This window comes from Vombatus ursinus, unplaced genomic scaffold (assembly GCF_900497805.2).
Source record: "Vombatus ursinus unplaced genomic scaffold, bare-nosed wombat genome assembly UNPS02014786.1, whole genome shotgun sequence".
NCBI lineage: Eukaryota > Metazoa > Chordata > Mammalia > Diprotodontia > Vombatidae > Vombatus > Vombatus ursinus.
In genome coordinates this window covers 27,207,747-27,228,396 of record NW_020954564.1, presented here as the reverse complement: position 1 = coordinate 27,228,396, position 20,650 = coordinate 27,207,747, and the positions used below count along the sequence as shown (strand labels likewise).

At 38.9% G+C, this 20,650-nt stretch overlaps 1 pseudogene; it reads right to left on the bottom strand.

Annotated features, from left to right (window-relative positions):
* Window positions 1-8,903: 8,903 nt before the first annotated feature.
* Window positions 8,904-20,213, bottom strand: LOC114047215 (annotated as a pseudogene).
* Between the last annotated feature and the right edge of the window lie 437 nt (window positions 20,214-20,650).

Sequence of the window (20,650 nt, the reverse complement as noted above, 5' to 3'; positions counted from 1 at the left end):
TTGGACCTCTAGTTTGAACTCCTAGCTGGGGTCTTTATATTTATCAAATGCTAGGCTACTGTGTTCATTTACTTTTGTACATTGTGTTCTTAGTCTATTCCATTGGCCACTGCCTCTCTATTTCTTAACAAGTACCATTTTTTTTTGATGATTACTACTTTGTAGTACAATCTGAGATCTGGTACAGATAGGCCCCCCTCTTTCCCATTTTTCATTATTTCCCTTAATAGTCTTGACCTTTTATTCCTCTAGATAAAATTCATCATTTTATTCTGGCTTTATTCATCATCTTTATGTCTCTATAAAGTAATATTTTATTAGTTTCATTTGTTCAGCATTGTATAAGTAAGTAATTTAGGTAGCATCATTTTTATTATAGTAGCTTGATCTACATATGAGTAATTACTATTTCTCCAATTAGGTCTATTTTATTTTTATAAAGTGTTTTATTCATATAGTTTTTATGTGTTTCTTGGCGGGTTGATTTCCAAGTATTTCATGTACTCTGTAGTTTAATTTTAAAAGGATTTTCTCTTTCTATCTATTCATGCTGAATTTTGCTGGTAGCATACAGAACTTATGATGGTTTATGTGGGTTTATTTTACACCCTGCTACTTTGCAGAAGTTATTATTTCAATTAAAATTTTAGTTGACTCTGGGTTATCTAAGTAAACCATCAAATCATCTGCAAAAGTGATTTTTCTTCTTATTTTCCAATGCTTAGTTCTTTCATTTCTTTTACTTATCTTATCATAATAGCTAACATTTCTAGCACTATATCAAATTATAGTAATGACAATTGACATCTGAGCTTTACCTCTGATTATACTGGACAGGCTGTTAGTTTATTCCCATTAAATATGATGCTGGCTCTTGGTTTTAGATCTGTATTACTTGCTTCATAAGTAGTAAGGACAGATCCATTTATTCCTATATTTTCTGTTTTTTTTTTCTGGAAATGGGTGTTAAATACTGTCAAAATCTTTTTCTGCATCTATTGATATCATTTTTGTTCTTGTTATTTATATGGTCATTTATGTTTTTAGTTTTTCTATTAACCAGCCCTGCATTCCTGGTGTAAATCCACCTTGGTCATAGTGTATAATTTTTGTGATATGTTGCTACAACCACTTTGCTAACATTGTATTTAAAATGTTTGCATCAGTGGAATGTGCTGGGATATTGGGTTATAATTTTCTTTCACTGTTTTAACTCTCCCTACTTAGATATTTTTAAAATCTTTTAACTTTGTTTTAATATTTCTTGTTGTCTCATGGAACTATTAACTTGTTTGTTTGTTTTTTTTTCTAATTTTAAGACAATCTGTTACTTGGGCAAAATTTTTGTACTTCTTGTATTAAGTTGTTAATTTTCTTTTCCTCAAAGATATAGATTTTTAATTTCTTTCCTATATCGCTTTCATTTCATTAATAATATCATTTTAAAATTTTAAAAACATCTTGCTTCATTTCTTCTGCAAATTCCAATTGGTCTTGGGGGCAAGCTGTGTTTTCCTTTGGGGCTTCCCTTCTAGATGTTTTTGAGTGATTCTTCTCTTCTGAGTTTGTACCTCAGGCATCCTGGCTAACAAAATAGCATTTTATCTTTTTAAAAAATTTAGATATTCTTCCAACCTTCCTTCATAAATTGTGTTAAGGCCATGCTCTGTGAACTTTTAGAGGAACTGAGGCCTTGCATATCCTTACCCATATTATCTAAAGTACTAACATTATGTTCTTTGGATATTGAGTGCTATGTTTTTAAATAATAAAGGCTTACAAAGTGCTTAACAAGTATGCCTCATTTGATCCTCATAACCTGAGAGATAGGTGCTATTATTATCCCTATTTTACAGATGAGGAAACTGAGGCTAACTGAAAGGTTATGTGACTTGCCCAGGGTCACATACCTAGTAATATCCAAGGCCAGATCTGAATTCAGAACATTCTAACACCAGATCCAGTACTCTCTCATCTGTGCTACCTAGCTGTCTTCAGGGATCAAAGGGACATCTTGAGCCAGGGAGGTGAAGACTTTCAGTGGGCCTTATGTAGTCTGATTAAGGGCATGGTCTGATTGTTGTCCTCCTATGCTTTTCAGGCTCTAGATTTTGACTTGGGCAGCACAGCCTCAGACTTGCCCCATAGGTGGCTTACCAGTAGACAGTAGTTGATCTCAGCACCCACCAGCCAGCTAAAAGACTCAACAGGTGCAAAGTGTCTGGGTTACTGACCTTTTCTTATGGAAATATTACTGAATCAACAGTCAACTCTTAGTGACTCCTGATCTGTTTCCTCAATCCTGTTCAGAGTTCTGAGAGCTGAATCTTCTTTCTGGCCCTTCTGTGAGACCTCAAGCTGCTGGCCTGTACCTGAGGATCAATCCAGAACTTGCTCCAGATTGAGACCTCAATCTACTCTGGGTCAACAAAACTGCTAGCTTAGCTCTGTTCTCAGCTGGGGGGTGAGCCTGAGATCTGCTCTGGGCTCCGCTTCCCTGCTGCTTGTTCAGAGCCCTGGTGGCTGATTTTGAGATCCTGGGCCCTCTGGAAGATCCTATGCCATTGGCCTGGGCCTGGGACTGAACCCACAATCCCGGCCCATTTTTATGCTACAGTTCCTGTCCTAGTTGGGCAGGATGAAGGCTGAGATGCAGTTATCACCATTGTCATTATTTTGAGAAAAGGCATTTTTTCTTTTAATATTCATTTTTTAAAAATTTTGAGTTCAAAATCCTCTCCCTCCCTCCAGGCCTTCCCCTACCCTTTAAGAAGGCAAGCAATATGATGCCCACTGGGATTTCTCACTGTGGTTTCTCTTAATTTTTCTAAGGCCAGTAGTTGGGCTGACAGTCTCCAATCTTTATTACAGTAGTTGTGAGGGAATTTGGGCTATCCTTTTTCCTTCTACTCTGCCATCTTGGCTGGTATTTTCATGTTCCCCCCCAAATAATTGGCCTCTCCTCCTATAAACACAAAGGGGGGCCCTATCTCAGATAAAATTGTGTATTGGGGATCACAAGTTCTCTTAAATTTTTGTAATGAGAAGGAGTCAGTCATAGGAGAGAGGAGTTATGCAGTGTCTTCCTCCATTAGGTAGAGGGAATTCCCCCAAACAGAGAATGAGACAAAGTCAGAGGCTGATTGAGGTCACCTGACAACTCCAAGGGGCTCATAGAGGAAAAAATCTGACCATGTAGAAAAGCTACAAAATTCTGATTCACCATCCCAATAAGGTATGTCACAAATTCTTTAACACAATGGTCCCCAAATTTTAAAAATCACACTCCCATCAGTAAAAAAAAAATCTTGTTGGGTATGGTGGGTGTCAGGGTTGTTAAAGTGTGTTGGAAGAGAGGGGCCAAGAGGGTGCTTCAATTTTCCTTAATGGCACCTGAACAGATGCTGTAAGGGTTAGATTAGAACTGCCCTGAGTGGCCAGTGTTTGGCTCAGAAAGGGAAGTTTGGGAGCTTGCATAGCTGTAGGAGAAAGAGGAGTGGGGGAGTGTTAGTCTTATATATATATATATTTGTTTAAAAAATTATTTTCTGTTCTAAATTCTCTTTTTCCCCCTTGATCCCTTTCCTTACCCAGTGAGAAGGCAAGAAATGCAATATTCATGATACGTATGGAGTCATGCAAAACATATTTCCACATTAACCATGATGTAGAAAAAAAGCAAGAAGGATGAAGTGAAAAAAATAATGTTTCAATCTGAACTCGGAATTCATCAGGAGGTATATAGCATTTTCCATCAAGAGTCCTTTAGAATTGTCATGGATCTTTGTATTGATCAGGGTAGCTAAGTCATTCATAATTGATTACATTACAATATTGCTGTCCCTGTGCACACTGTTCACCTAGTTTTACTCATTTCACTTTGCATCAGTTCATATCAGTCTTCCCCGATTTTTCTGAAAAAATTCCCTTCATCATTTCTTACAGCCTCACAATATTCTATCACATCCATATACCCTAACTTATTCAGCCATTCCCCAGTTGATGGGCATGTACTGAGTTTCCAATTCTTTGCCACTAGAAAAAGAGCTACTATAAATATTTTTGTACATATGGGTCCTTTTCCTTTTTCTTTGATCTCTTTGGGGCACAGACCTAGTAGTGGTATTGCTGGGTCATAGAGTTTGCACAGTTTTATAGCCTTTTGGGCCTAATTCCAAATTGTTCTCCAGAATGGTTGTACCAGTTCACACTACCAGCAATTCATTAGTGTACCTATTTTTACACATCCTCTCTAGTATTTACCATTTTTCTTTTCTGTCATAATGATGTGATGGGTGTGAGGTGGCACCTCAGATTTTTCAACATTTGCGTTTCTCTAATTATTAGGGATTTAGAGGATTTTTATATGACCATTGATAATTTTGATTTCTTTTTCTGAAAACTATTCATATCCTTTCATCATTTATCAATTGGGGAATGATTCTTATGTTTATACATTTGTCTCAATTTCTTATATATTTGGGAAATAAAACCTTTATCAGAGAAACTTGCTATAAATGTTTTTTTCCCAGTTTCCTGATTTCCTTCTAATTTTGGTCACATTGATTTTTATTTCTGCAAAAACCTTTTAATTTAAAGTAATAAAAATAATCCCATTTTATTTCCCATGATTCTCTCTGTCTCTTATTTGATGATAAACTCTTCCCTTAGCCATAGATCTGACAAATATTTTTTCATTCTCCCCTAATTTGCTTAGGATATTATGTTTTATGGCTAAATCATATATCCATTTTGAGCTTATCTTGGTAAACAGTATGAGATATTAGTCTATGCCTGCTTTCTGCTAGATTGCTTTCTGGTTTTCCCAGCAGTTTATGTTGAATAGTGAGTTCTCGTCCAAATAGCTAGGATCTTTGTGTTCATCAAACACTAGGACATATGTGAATATTTACTTCTTTATATTATGAGTATTATGCTTTATTGGGGAAAAGGTAGATGTGCTTGTGTTGGAAACAATATTAATAGTTAATAATATCTAGCATTTATACAGTATTTTAAGGTTTGCAAAGTGCTTTACAAATATTATCTCACTTGATCCTCCCAACAACTTTGGAAGGTCAGTGCTATTATTATCTTGATTTCAGATGACAAAACTGAGCCAAGCAGTGATTGTGACTTACTCAGGATCACACAGCTTAGCAAGTATCTGAGGTCAGATTTAAACTCAGGTCTTCTTGATTCCAGGTCCAGTCCTCTATCTTGACCATCATAAGAAACAAGATGCAACCAATTCTCCTAACCCTCAAGTGATTGATCACATATCTCTTTGAGGTCAACTCTAGGCTCCACTTTAAAGATCACTGCTTTAGATATAGAGATGCCAAACATGCAGCCTAGCTGGAGCAATTCAGAGTGGAGCCTAAATCAGATTAAAATGTAATTGGGAAATATTTAACAGAGATAATATTATGTGGTTTTCTAGGCCAAAATGCTACTCTCAGGAAGCCTTGTCATAGTTCAGTGGCCCTGTTTCTGCTTGAGTTCGACACCACTGCTTTAGGATATAGGAGGTGTCTGCAAAGCTGGGGAGTTACTGATTGAGGGGGTGAGAAAGGAGCTCCTGGACCTTGGGGGCACTCTGGATAGTAAAAGGCAGATTGATGGTTGCTGTTGTTTAGTAATTCAGTTGTATCTGACTCTTTGTGACTCCGTGGACCATACTTTCCATGACATTTTCTTGGCATGGTTTGCCATTTCCTTCTCCAGCTCATGTTACAGATGAGGAAACTGAATGAAACAGGGTTAAGTGACTTTCCCAGGGTCACAGTGTCTAAGGCCACATTTGAACTCAGGTCTCTCTGACTTCAGGCCCAGCACTCTATCTATTCAGCCTTCTAGAGGCCCAAGATCAATGGTAGCTCCTGCTTTTACCCTGAAACTCTGAGTCCTGAGGCAGATAGAAGCTCTGGCATGAGAGGTGCCATTTAGATTTTGTAAATACTGTGTATTCTTTAACTTTACACTAGTTTCGCAGAAAACATTGCCGGCTGCTTCTACTGTCCTTGCTAGGCAAATCATAATTTTCATGTAGGGCTCAAGGGGTGTAGCTCAGATGAATATCTTAGAGAAAAAAACATATTATCTTCTTCCACAGTCTGATGCCTTTATCTGAGCCAGCAATTCATGATGTTGGGAACTGCAGGGTTTGAGTGACCTTTCTCAGTGATATTCACAGCAAGCAGTGATAATAACAAGTAGAGGAAAAGGGTGGGGGCAAGACCAGACCCTTTCCCTGAAACGTGTGTGTGAGATGTGATGACTTCATTACACTGAAAGGTTCCCAAACTTCAGCTGCGGGGGCAAGACCAGACCCTTTCCCTGAAACGTGTGTGTGAGATGTGATGACTTCATTACACTGAAAGGTTCCCAAACTTCAGCTGCACCTGGGAGCCAGAGAGGCCCTGGGGTTTATCCTCTATCCTGAGGAACCTTCATCCTTACTATGCATGAAGGTAGAATTTATAGTCCTAGGTCATAGAGCTGGAAAGTATCTTGGAGATCAATTAGTCCAGTTCCTTCATTTTACAGATGAGAAAATTGAGGCTCAGAGTGGCAAAGGGAGGTTCCCAAGGTCAGATATTTTGCCAGACTTCCCCCATTTTTATTCTTTGTTACCCATTGACAAAACATTTGCATTTTATAAAGTTACTGATATTGGAAGGGTTCTAGGTTCCAGCTACCAGTCGCCTTCTCTTCCTTTCCCTCCTAATATTCTGACTTAATTCATTCTGGAGTTCCTGCATCTCAGACCCCAAGAATATTGTGTTTACAAGATAGGGATGATCAGAAAAGATGTTTTCAGATGCTGACTGTTGCTTCCTGGGATGGCTGCTTTTGACTTGCTGGTTTGTTTAAAACTGCATTTCCCTGGACACTTGAAGAGTATGGTAGGAGGAGGATGGAGAGACATCTGAGGGGTGTAGTTTTGGCACAGGTGGGTAGCCAGAGCAGTTTTTCCACTGTATAGTCCTAGCAGCGAGAGCCAAATGATTGGCTCTGCTTGTAAGAGGTTGTGCCTGGCAATCGCTATTACTGCTAACGATGCACGGGGTATGGAGTGCTGTAAGATTGCCTTTTTGCTGGAAAAGAACAGAAGTGCTTCCAGAGGACAAGGCTGACTTTTTAAATTATCCCAATGTTGTCCCCTTCCCCTCCCCCCAGCGTCATTAGGAGTCAGAGCCCAGCATCCACAATGCTGACTGGAAGCTCTGAGTAGAGAGTAAATGAACCAGTCTGAACCACCTGTCTTTGGCACTGTCTCCAGCAAAGCTGGCCATACTCACAGGGGGATGCTCTTTGCTAGTCTTCCTGGGGGGGGATATTTACTCTTTCTCCCCTTACCTTCTTTTAAGTTCTCAGCTTGGGAAAGAGCCAAGAAGCCCAGGAAGACACTGGAGGATGAGGACAAGGAACATTCCTAAAGGAAGTACAGAGGTGTGTGTTTATTTGGTTGTTTTTTTAGTCTAGACCGAATGAAGAATTAACATCCAGGTCTTTTTCTGAGCTTTAAACTTGACTATATTTTGACATAACTGAGGTAGCCAAAAAAATACCATTGGTATGAATTCAGGGACTAGGTCTTATGGGGATGAGATATGAGTAAAAGTTAAGTTCGCCTTTGCAATGGGTTTCCAAAGGTTAGTAAGCAAGGTTAGCCCAGGGGTTGGATGTTTGCATCTGAGGTGGAATGGTCTTTAACGATTTCTTCCCCAAATACCTGCCTCAGTGGCCTATCACAATGTTAGCCATAGAGCCATATGACCACTAGATAACAATGATAGAATAGTTAGTATTAAATAATGCCTTAAGATTTGTAAGATACGTTTCATATGTCATCTGATTTGATCCTCTCAAATGCCCTAAAAAAGTAGGTGCTGTTATTATTCCCATTTTACAGATAAGAAAACAGAGGCAAATAGAGGTTAAGAGTTTTGCCTATGATCACACAGCTAGTAAGTGTAAGAGGCAGGACTTGAACTCAAATCTTTCTAATTCCAAGCCCAACACTTTATCCACTGAGCCACTACAATGATAGAGGTAAAAGGGAACAAGCAGTCTTTAAACTAAAAACTGAGCAAGAGAAAAAGAATACTGCCCATGCATACCTGCCAAGTCAGGTACCACAGACAGCAACAGGAACAATATGGGAAGAGGAATATCAACAGAAAGAAATAATTATTCACAAGAAAAAATAGTCAAGGAGACAAACAGACATAAAACTCAAGGCCCCATATGGCTACATAAAAATGTGCAAAGTATGGATTATAAATATTGTGAGCTAGAGACCTTAATAGAAGGATACTTATTATCTGTATAACATTAGGTAAATCTAACATTCAGTTTTTATATCTGTAAAACAGGAAAATTAATTCTTGTTGTACCTACCTAATAATACTGTTGTAAGGCTTGTGAAAACCTGTCCACACAAGCCTCAGTGATGCTCAAAAATATCTTTAAAATGTTTTTTTTAAATGTTTATAGCTTTATTCTTAGACTCTTTTATTTATCAGTCAGCAGTTCTTCCTAGCCTCATTTTCTTGTGTCAAGTATTAAAGATTTCTACTTATTTTTCTTAAAATTGTTTATTCTTTAGCAGTCATCCAAAATAAATGAGAATGCTGAATGTTTCTAAACTTTACAAGTCCTTAATATCTTCTTTATCATGTTTGGGGATTTGCAGTTTTCTCATGGAGAAAAATGATTAATTTAGTCATAACTCAACCTTATATATTGTTCACCTGCTACTTCTACAACACAATCCTGGATAGTAAAATTTGGTGTATGTTGTCTTAATTTCTATTGCATGGAGAGGGAGAAATCATCAAGAAAATCTTTAACCATTATGTGGAAATCCTTGAAAATCTGTGCTTTACCCTTAAGGTTCAATTACTATCTTTCATCCACTGCTCAATCCATTTCATTATCTGATCTAAATTACTCTCTAGTTCTTCTGGTACACTGCTGGGCAGCCAGTGTCCTATTTCATGGTTGTAGGAGACCATGGTTTCTTCATAAAAAATTTGGAAAATTTCACACTGAATATTATCCTGTAGTTTCTTTACTCCCTCTGTATTCCCTCTTTTCAAGTTTTGTATGTGATACAGAATTATCTGTTTGAAGCACAAAAACTACAGGAAACCATCGTTCAGGGATGAAGTCACAGCCATGGTAATCAACAATAACTCCATCTCCTTTTGCTTTATTTTCTAACTCATCAACTACTTTGTCTACATCCAATATGTGACATTCATATTCTTCATCAAAGTCAACATATAACTGTCCTTCTTGTGATAAATCACCCACATTAATGTGTTAGTCTTGTTCTTGATACAAGTTCTTTACCTAGTGTGGTCTTTCCAACACATGGTGTGCCAGTGAGCAGGATGATGGGCAGCCTCGTGGTCTTGATGGTGCCATCTATGCCCCTAAAAATAATAATGTTGAAAAGCAGAGCCAAGATGGCAAAGTAAAAGCAGTGACTTGCTTGAGCTCTCCCCCAAACACCTCCAAATATCTGTAAAAAAAAATGACTCTAAACAAATTTTAGAGCAGCAGAACCCACAAAAAGACAGAGTGAAACAAATTTCCAGCCCAAGACAACCTGGATGGTTGATGGGAAAGGTCTGTTGTGCTGGGCTAGGAGAGGAGTGCAGTTCAGTGTGGGCTGTGCCGGCAAAGTCAGGGCCCCAATGAACCTGGAACAGGCTTCAGAGGACTGAATTGCTGGCAGCTATGGCAGTTTCCAGACTTCTCAACTCACAAATGTCAAAGATGACTTAGGAGGTCAGTAGGAAAGGTCTGTTGGACCTGGGTGAGAGAGGAGCCAGGTCTGACCCCAGCTCTAGGGTGGCTGCTGCAGCAGCAGGCTGCTCCCAGAGCTCTTGGTCCACAGATGGTGGGGGGATAGAACAGCTGATCAGAGGGGGATTGCAGGGATCTTTTTGCTGATGTTGAAGCAGGATTCTCTTGCTTTTCCCATGCTTGGATCTGGGTCCCAATATTGGGTGGTGGTCTTGGGGTGAGGAGGAGTGCTGGCATGGTGGAACTTGTAGAGGTGGTGGAGAGGGAATCCTCCTCACAATTCCAAGGCAGAAAAGAGAGTTTGTGGTCACTCATAGACCAGAACAAAGGCCAAGAAAGGAGTAAACACCTCTCTTTTGATCGTACCACCTTGGAAGAACTGAAAATTTACAGGTCCCTACATGTATCTCTGAAAACAGCTACACAAAACCCCTGAAGCTTGGGACAGTACATTCTCCACACTGGAAGCAGACCCCTACCTTAACAAAGGTTACAACTCAAGTAATTGGCTGGGAACATCAGTAAATAGTGCAAACAAAACAAAACAAAACTAAACTAAACTCAGACTATAGAATCTTACTTTGGTGACCAAAAAGATCAAAACATACAACCAGAGGAAGAAAACAAAGTCAAGGCTTCTACATCCAAAGCCTCCAAGAAAAATATGAATTGGTCTCAGCCATGGAAGAGTTCAAAAAGGATTTTGAAAAGCAAGTAAGAGAAGTAGAGGAAAAACTGGGAAGAGAAATGAGAGGGATGCAACAAAATCATGAAAAACAAGTCAACTGCTTTCTAAAGGAAACCCAAAAAATACTGAAGAAAATAACACCTTAAAAAAATAGACTAACCAGGGGCAGCTAGATGGCACAGTGAATAGAGCTCTGGCATTGGAGTAAGAAGGACCTGAGTTCAAATCCAGCCTTAGACACTGAGCACTTACTGGCTGTGTGACCCTGGGCAAGTCACTTAACCCCGATTGCCTCAAAAAAAATAGACTAACCCAAATGACAAAAGAGGTCCAAAAAGCCAATGAAGAGAAGAATTTCTTGAAAAGCAGAATTGGCCAAATGGAAAAGGAGGTCCAAAAATTCACTGAAGGAAATACTTCCTTAAAAATTAGAATTCAGCAAATGGAAACAAAACCAAAAGAATGAAAAAAAAAATAGAAGACAATATGAAATATCTCATTGGAAAAACAATTGACCTGGAAAATAAATTCAAGAGAGATAACTTTAAAATTATTGGACTATCTGAAAACCATGATCAAAATAAGAACCTAGAAATCATTTTTCAAGAAATTATCAAGGAAAACTGCTCTGATATTCTAGAACCAGAGGGTAAAATAGAAATTGAAAGAATCTACCAATCACCTCCTGAAAGAGATCCCCAAAGGAAAACTCCTAGAGATGTAGCCAAATTCCAGAGTTCCCAGGTCAAGTAAAAAATATTACAAGCAGCCTGAAAGAAACAATTCAATTATTATGGAAATATAATCAGGATAACACAGGATTTAGCATCTTCTACATTAAGGGACTAGGGGGCTTGGAATATGATATTCTAGAGGTCAAAGGAGATAGAATTACAGCCAAGATATAATCCTTCAGGGGAAAAATGGACCTTCAATGAAATAGAGGACTTTCAAGCATTCTTGATGAAAAGGTCAGAGCTGAATAGAAAATTTGACTTTCAAATACAAGACTCCAGAGAAGCATGAAAAGGTAAACAGGAAAGAGAAATCATAAGGGACTTATTAAAGTTGAATTGTTTACATTCCTACATGGAAAGATGATATTTGTAACTCATGAGACCTTTCTCAGTATCAGGGTAGTTGGAGGAAATATATATAGACAGAGAGCACAGGATGAGTTAAATATGAAGGGATGATATCTAAAAAATAAAATTAAGGGGTGGGAGAGAATTGTATTGGGAGGAGGAGAAAGGGAGAGGTAGAATGGGGTAAATTATCTCACATAAAAGAGGCAAGACAAAAAACTTTTACAGTAGAGAGGAAAAGTGGGGAGGTAAGAGGGAATGAGTTAATTTTATTCTCATCGGATTTGGTTCAAGGAGGGAGTAACATACACATTCAATTGGGTATGGAAATCTACCTTACCCTACAGGAAAATAGGGGGAAGGGGGATAAGAAGGGTGGATGATAGAAGGGAGGACAGATTGGGGGAGGGGGGCAATCAGAAGCAAACACTTTTGAGGAGAGACAGGGTCAAAGGAGAGAATGGAATAAATAGGGGGCTGGGATAGGATGGAGGGAAATAGTCTTTCACAACATGACTATTATGGAAGTGTTTTGCATGACTACACATGTATAACTTATATCAAATTAATTGTGTTCTCAATGAGTGTGGGTGGGGAGGGAGTAGGGGTGATAATTTGAAACTCAGTTTTAAAAAAATGCTAAAAATTATTTATACATGCAGCTGGGAAATAAGATACACAGGCAAAGGGGTATAGAAATCTATCCTGCCCTACAGGAATGTAGAAGGGGAAAGGGATAAGAAAAGGGGGTGGTGATAGAAGAGTGGACAGAATGGGGGAAGGGATATTCAGAATGCATGCCATCTTGGGTTAGGGTAAGTAAGAGATGGGGAGAAAATTTGGAACTCAAAATCTTGTGGAAGTGAATGTTGAAGACTAAAAACAAATAAATAAATTAATTGAAAAAATAATGTCATAAATGCCTAACTCTGAAATCCTTTGGACACACCTGAATGAAAGGAGCCTTTGTTTCGTTCTGTTGTTTCAGTCATGTCCAACTCTTTGTGACCCCATCTGGGGTTTTCTTGGCAAAGATACTGGAGTGGTTTGCCATGTCCTTTTTACAGCTCATTTTACAGATGAGGAAACTGAGGCAAACAGGGTGAAGTGACTTGCCTTTATCAAAGGACCCTTATCTCCTTAAAAAGACTTAATTGTTTCTTTGTCAACTAAATTCTAGGAGAGTTTGTGATTTCCCCCAAGAGCTCTGTTTGGGAAATCAAAAGCCCTAACCTGGACTTTATACTTGTTTTATTTTGTTGAAGGAATGTTGTCTTTTGTTTCAAGGCCAATTCTAAAATTAGAAGTCCAAGTGATTTGGTCAGAGAGAATTATTACTAGGGGATTAGGAAGGTGGGAAATTGCTCATTTGGATCTCTCTGTTTTTTCCTATTTCTATATTAATGTAATTACTTTTAGTTTTCAACATTCACTTCCACAAGATTTTGAGTTCCAAATTTTCTCCTCATCTCATCCCTCCCCCAACCCCAAGACAGCATGCATTCTGAATACCCTTTCCCCTAATCTGCTCTCCCTTCTATCTTCTCCCCCCGCCCTTCTCTTATCCCCTTCCTCTTCTATTTTCCTGTAGGGCAGGATAGATTTCTGCACCCCATTGCCTGTATATCTTATTTCCCAGTTGCACGTGAAAACAATTTTTAAACATTTGTTTTTAAAACTTTGGGTTCCAGATTTTATCCTTTCCTCCCTCCCCACCCACCCTCATTGAGAAGGCAAGCAACTCGATACAGATTATACTTGTGTAGTCATGCAAGACCTTCCATAGTAGTCATGCTGTGGAAAACTAATTATATTTCCCCTCATCCTATCCCACCCCCCCATTTATTTTATTCTCTCTTTTGACCCAGTCTCTCTTCAGAAGTATTTGTTTCTGATTGCCCCCTCCCCAAATTTGCCTTTCCTTCTATCATCCACCCAGTCTCTTATCCCCTTTCCCCTATTTTCCTGTAGGGCAAGATAGCTTTCCATACCCAATTGAGTGTGTATGTTATTCCCTCAAGCCAAATACAATGAGAATAAGATTCACTCATTCCTTCTCACCTTCTCCCACTCCCCCCCCACTGTAAAAGCCTTTTCTTGTCTGTTTTCAGTAAGATAATTTACCCCATTCTACCTTTCCCTTTCTCCTTCTCCCAGCATAATCCTCTTTCACCCCTTAATTTTATTCTCCAGATATTACTCATTCATCTTCAACTCACCCTGTGTCCTCTATCTGTCAATACATTTATACATATAATTTTTTCCCTCCAACTACCCTAATACTAACAAAGGTCTCATGAGTTACAAATATCATCTTTCCATGTAGGAATGTAAATAGTTTAACCTTAATAAGTCCCTTATGATTTCTCTTTCCTGTTTACCTCTTCATGTTTCACTTGAGTCTTGTATTTGAAAGTGAAATTTTCTATTCAGCTCTGGTCTTATCATCAAGAATGTTTGAAAGTCTTCTGTTTCACTGAATGTCCATTTTTTCTCCTGAAGGCTTATACTCAGTTTTGCTGGGTAGGTGATTCTTGGCTGTAATCCTATGTCCTTTGACCTCTAGAATATCATATTCTAAGCCCTGTGATCCCTTAATGTAGAAGCTGCTAAAACCTGTGTTGTCCTGATTGTGTTTCCACAATACTTGAATTATTTCTTTCTGGCTGCTTGCAATATTTTCTCCTTGACCTGGGAACTCTGGAATTTGGCTACAATATTCCTAGGAGTTTTCCTTTGGGGATCTCTTTCAGGAGGTGATCGGTGGATTCTTTCAATTTCTATTTTACCCTCTGGTTCTAGAATATGAGGGCAGTTTTCCTTGATGATTTCTTGAAAGATGATGTCTAGGCTCTTTTTTTTGACAATGGCTTTCAGATAGTCCAATAATTTTAAAATTATCTCTCCTGGATCTATTTTTCAGGTCAGTTGTTTTTCCAATGAGATATTTCACATTGTCTTCTATTTTTTTCATTCTTTTGGTTTTGTTTTACAATGTCTTGAAGTCTCATGAAGTCACTAGCTTCCAATTGCTCCATTCTAATTTTTAAGGAAGTATTTTCTTCAGTGAGCTTTTGGACTTCCTTTTCCATTTGGCTAATTTTGCTTTGGGTTAGGCTATTTTTTAAGGTGTTATTTTCTTTAGTATTTTTTGGGTCTCCTTTAGAAAGCTGTTGACTTGTTTTTCATGATTTTCTTGCATCACTCTCATTTCTTTTCCCAATTTTTCCTCTACTTCTCTTACTTGCTTCTCAAAATCCTTTTTGAGCCTTTCCATGACCTGGAACCAATTCATATTTTTCTTGAAGGCTTTGGATGTAGGAGCTTTGACTTTGTTGTCTTCTTCTGGTTGTATGTTTTGATCTTCTTTGTCACCAAAGTAAGGTTCTATGGTCTTTTTTTTTGTGAAGTTTGCTAATGATCCCAGTCAATTACTTGAATTATAAACTCTTTGTTAAGGTAGGGGTTTGCTTCCAGTGTGGAGAATGTACTGTCCCAAGCTTCAGGGGTTTTGTGCAGCTGTTTTCAGAGATACTTCTAGGGACCTGTAAATTTTCAGTTCTTCCAAGGTGGTATGATCAAGCATGACGTGTTTACTCCTTTCCTAGCCTGTGCTCTGGTCTATGAGTGACCACAAGCACTCTTTTCTGTCTTGGAACTGTGAGGAGAATTCCCTCTCCACCATCACTACAAGCTCTACCATGCCAGCACTCCTCCTTGCCCCAGGATCACCACCCAGAACTGTGACCCAGATCCAACCATAGGCAAAGGAAGAGAATCCTGCCTCAGCACCTGCAAAGAGATCCCTGCAATCCCCCTCTTATCAGCCACTCGATTCCCCCTCAGTCTATGGGCTGAGAGCTCTGGAACAGCTGCCATCCCAGGGCGGCACATGGGGACTGGGGCTGGGATCAATCTTCTCTCTCACTGCAGTCACAGACTTTTCCTACTGACCTTCTAAGCTGTCTTTTGCATTCATGGGTTGATAAGTCTGGGAACCACCACAGCTCCCCATGATTCAGTCCTCTGAGGTCTGCTCCAGCTTTGCTGAGGCCTGTTTTGCCTGCTCGCCCACACTGAACTGCGTTTCTCTCCCAGCTCGGTGCGATAGACTTTCCCCATCAACCATCCAGGTTGTCTTGGACTGAAAATTTGTTTCACTCGATCTTTTTGTGGGTTCTGCTGCTCTAGAATTTGTTTAGAGCCATTTTTTACAGGTATTTGGAGGGGTTTGGGGGAGAGCTCAAGCAAGTCATTGCTTTTTAAAAAAAATTTTTTTATTAGTTTATTTTGATTTATCAATAATCACTTCCATATGCTTTTGAGTTTAAAATTTTTCTCCCCCTTCCTCCCCACCACCCTCCCCAAGACATCACACAATCTGATATAGGCTATACATTTGCATTCATATTAAACATATTTTCACATTAGTGATATTGTAAGTAAAAATTAAAACCAATAGGAGGAACCATCAGAAAGAGGAAACAAAACTCAACAGAAGAGAAAAAAATAGCAATTTTACTTCCATAGTTGTTTCTTTGGATGTGGATAGCATTTTCCATCACAAGGCCTCTGGAGATGTCTTAGATCTTTGTATTGCCAGGAAGGGTTAAGTTTATCAATATTAGTCATCACATAACGTGGCTGTTAGTATGTACAACATTCTCTTGGTTCTGCTCACTTCACTCAGCAAAGTCACTGCTTTTACTCTGTCATCTTGGCTCCACCCCACCTTGGATCTCTCTTTTTAAGCAATCATATTTGGTTAGATAATTAAAAAAAGAATCAGTCTCTGATAGCCTTTGTGCCAAATAAGCAAAGTATTGGGTTTTTCTTGCACAGTCTGAAACATGAAAATGTATGTTAAGCACTCGGAACACTTCAAAGAGCCATATGAATGCCATTAAAATAAGTTGATATTCATGACAGAAATATGGAAAATATAATTTATTAAAAAAAATAACAGAATGATTGAAAGTTGTGGCAGAATGTTATTTTATACAAAGAAGATTTTTAAAAAAATTTTATTCTTCATGTGAGGAAATCCATTAAACCAGAGAGGGGAAGGTAAAGATAGCCAAAGATGAATGAAAGAAAAAAAAATAAGTGATTTGTGGGAATATACTACAGACCAGGTTACCAGAAGGAGGAAGTAGATAAAGAGTGTGGGAAATGACACATCTGTCAATAAGGCCTATACAGAGAGTAATGATGAGGGATTTCAACTAGCTTGACATGCACTGGAGTCCTGTCTTCCAAAAACAGAAATTTTGACAAGCTTTAAGAAATTCATTCATCAAAAAGTGGAGGAATCAATGAAGAGAGCAATTTATCTGGGCCTGATTCTGACCAATGGGAAGTACTGGTTGTGGAAGCAGAAATGAGAGTTTATTATTATGTGGTTAATTGGAGTTCACAAAATCAACCAATAATTCAATAATCATTTAATAGATATTTTACTATAGTAGGTGTTATCACTAATGGTGATAATAATAAGAAGAATAACTAACATTTATACAGAGCTTTACAGTTTGCGAAATGCTTTACAAATATTATCTCACTTTGTCTTCTCAATGGTGGGAGGTAGGTATTATTGTTATCTTGATTTTACAGATGAGAAAACTGAGGCTGAAGGACATTTGGTCATTTGCTGAGGATCACACTTCTAGTAAATTCAAATTTGAGGCCAGAGTTGAACTTGGGTCGTTCTGACTCCAGGTCCAGCTATCTATTTTTCTACAGGAAGCCTTTCCCAATCCCTCTTCATTCCAGTGCCTTTCCTCTGTTAATTATTTCCTATTTATCCTGTATATATCCTGCATTGTACAGATTTGTTTATGTGTTGTCTTACTCATTAGATTGTAAGCTCCTTGAGGCCAAAGACTGTCTTTTGCCTCCTTGAAGCTCCAGTCTTCAGCACAGTGTCTGGGTACATAGTAGGCACTTAATAAATGTTTATTGATTGATCAATTGATTATCCATCACATCACCAGCTGCCTCTTTTGGATACAAAAATGAAATTGTCTTTCTCCTCGAGGAGTTTGTAATCTGCCTGGGAGAGGTACCACGCGCCTATATAGCTACGAGCAAAGTAGATATAAGGTGATTGTTTATGGAAGAGGTGGTGAAGGAAGGGAACAGGAGAGGCTTAATATAGAAATCACCACTTTGAGCTGAGCCTTGAAGGAAACTTTACAACCAATGTCAAGGCACAGAGATGGGGCATCGTGTGCTACATGTGAAGAATAATAAGGCTAGTACAGTTTGTGGTAATAGGTAAGTAACACAATTATGTAATATGTAATAAATGTGTAGCACCCACTAAGAGTGATGCAGAGAGACAAAGAGGATCATATCATGAAGACTTTATATGCCAAACAAAGCAGTTCATATCTGATCCTAAAAGCCAGAGGAGCTGCTGAAGTTATTGATTGGATGAGTGATGTAATCAGATATCTATGCTTCTAAAAAATCTGTTAGAAGCTACATGATGGATAGATTGGAGAGAGACAGGGGACAGAAAGAAGAATCAGGAAGCTATTGCAATAGACCAAGTATGAGGTGATTTGTTATTTTTTCAGTTGTGACCAACTATTTGGGTTCTCATTTGGGGTTTTCTTGGCAAAGATACTAGAGTGGTTTGTCATTTTCTTCTCCAGCTCTTTTTACAGATAAGGAAACTAAGACAAACAGGGTGAAGTGGCTTGACCAGGGTGACACAGCTAGTGAGTGTCCAGGCTGGATTTGAACTCACGAAGATGAGTCTTCCTGACTTCGGGACTGGCGCTCTATATACTGTACCATGTAGGTGCCTATGAGGTGCCTAAAGCCCTGAAGTGGAGTGGTTTCTGTGTGAGTGATGAGAAGAGCATAAATGGAGACATTTTTGGAGTTAGATACAGCAAGATTTAGCAGCTGAACATGGAGACGTGGTGTGAGCGAGAGTGAAGAGTAGATGACACTAAGATTGTAACCCTGGGTGATTAGAAGGATACTCCTGCTCTTTATAGAAATGGGAGCATTCAGAAAAGCTGTGGGTTAAGGGGCAAGAGAGTTATTTTTTGACATGTTGAGTCTGAGATGTTCTGGAGACATTTGGTTCAAAATGTCTAATGGTAATGTGGAACCGAAATTCAAGAGAGAGCCTAGGATAGACCTAGGATTATTAAAACATGAGATCTGAGACAGTTGGTAGCCCAATGATAGAGTACTGGACCTGGAGTCAGGAAGACCTGAGTTCAAATCTACACACAGACACTAGCAGTGTGGCTCAGGCCAAGCCCCCTAAACTCTCTCTGCCTCAGTTCCCTCATCTGTAAAATAAGGATAGGATAGTAATAACACACACCTTTCAGGGTTGTTGTGAGGACCAAATGAAATAATATTTATAAAAAGCACTTAGCAGGTGCTATATAAATATTTGTTTCCTTCCTTTCACTTCCCAATCTGATGAGGTTGCTAAGAGAGCAATAGAGAAGAGGGCTAATGCCATGAGGTAGATAGCACAGGTGTTACTATCTTCATTTTACAGACAAAGTTCAAGGAGGTTAAGTACTTTGCTCAGAGTCACACAGCCACCATGTGTCAGAGCCCCAGACTCCAGACTCCTAGCTCAACTTTCTTTCCATGATACCATGTTCGATGTACTTGATTAGATTGAGATATTGACTTTACTAAAGCTTAAACAACAAGGTCTCATAGGGGAAATGACGAGTGCTTGGGCCGATTAGATAGTACAATATAATGGAAAGCAGTAATAGACCACCAACTTGCTGTCTGACCTTGGATGTCACTTAATAACTTTTCTGCGACACAGTTTCCTAGTTTGCAAAATTTTCTGGCCTCACTTTGTGAGGTACTTTTAAGAATGAAGAGAAGTAAAGGATATGAAAACACTTTTTATAATTTACATTGACATAACTTCATGGAGATAAAGTACCTTGTACAGTCTATTAGGGAGAGCTAGTATGAGACTGATGCCTTTAGCTAACTGAATAAGTAGTCTCAGTGTCCCCTGAGCTGTGCTGGGAGCTGTGTGGCCGGTGATACAAAAGAGTGAGGAGACATAGTCCTGGCCTTCCTGAGCTTAGAATAGCAAGAAAGGAGTATGCCTTTCCATCTGACTTGCAACTGAAACATCTTATACATACATACATACGTACATACACACACACACACACACACACACACACACACACGGCCCCATTAGAACATCAGTGCCTTGTTTTTCTGTTTGTATCCCCAACACTTTGCACAGTGCTTGGCACATAGTACTTAATAAATGCTCATTCATTCATTCAAGAGAGAGATAACTTCATTTCATAAGCAATTTTACCCTGGTTGGGACTTATGGGCTGAACCTGGCAGAGTCAGCCTGCTGGCCTTGGTTTGTTGGCCCCCTCGCGGGGCTAGGAGCAGAAGGAAGTCTTTTTGTGAGCTGGAAGGCTCCAGGAGGTATAAACCAGCTGTCAGACACTACTCTACTACGCCTCCCTACCAGCCCAGGTGGGTGACCTTTAAGTCATCCGTGAAGACGGAGAGATGCTCACCGGTCTCACTGGGATGAGTAGGTCTGGCCTGGTTTGTACATATTCACGTGGATGCTCAAAGCAACGCATGAATTCATTAGCAAAGCAGAAAACTCACGTGGCTATTTGAGTCTGATAAAAAGAATGACTTCCAGACCTATTTGCAATGCTCCAGATTCCAAATTGCTTAGCTTGAGTAGGCTTAGTATTTAAAACCAATTTATTATTCAGAAAAGCAGCTCAGAATATTACTCAGAAATGGATTTTAGAGGCTCATAAATACTATCTATAAACGTATCAGCACATAATGATATTATCAGCATACAGAATGAATATGCCAATTCACAGAGAATTGAGTAATAGGCTTATAAAAGGAGAAAATAAAAGTGGACCCAGAATAGACCACCAAGGTTCCCTGCTGTGAATGGCCCATTGATTCAACAATGCTTCATCCAAAAGAATGAGCTCTTGATGATTGCTTAAATGTGCGTCAAACTGAGGAGGCCTATTGTTGGATTACCATCATT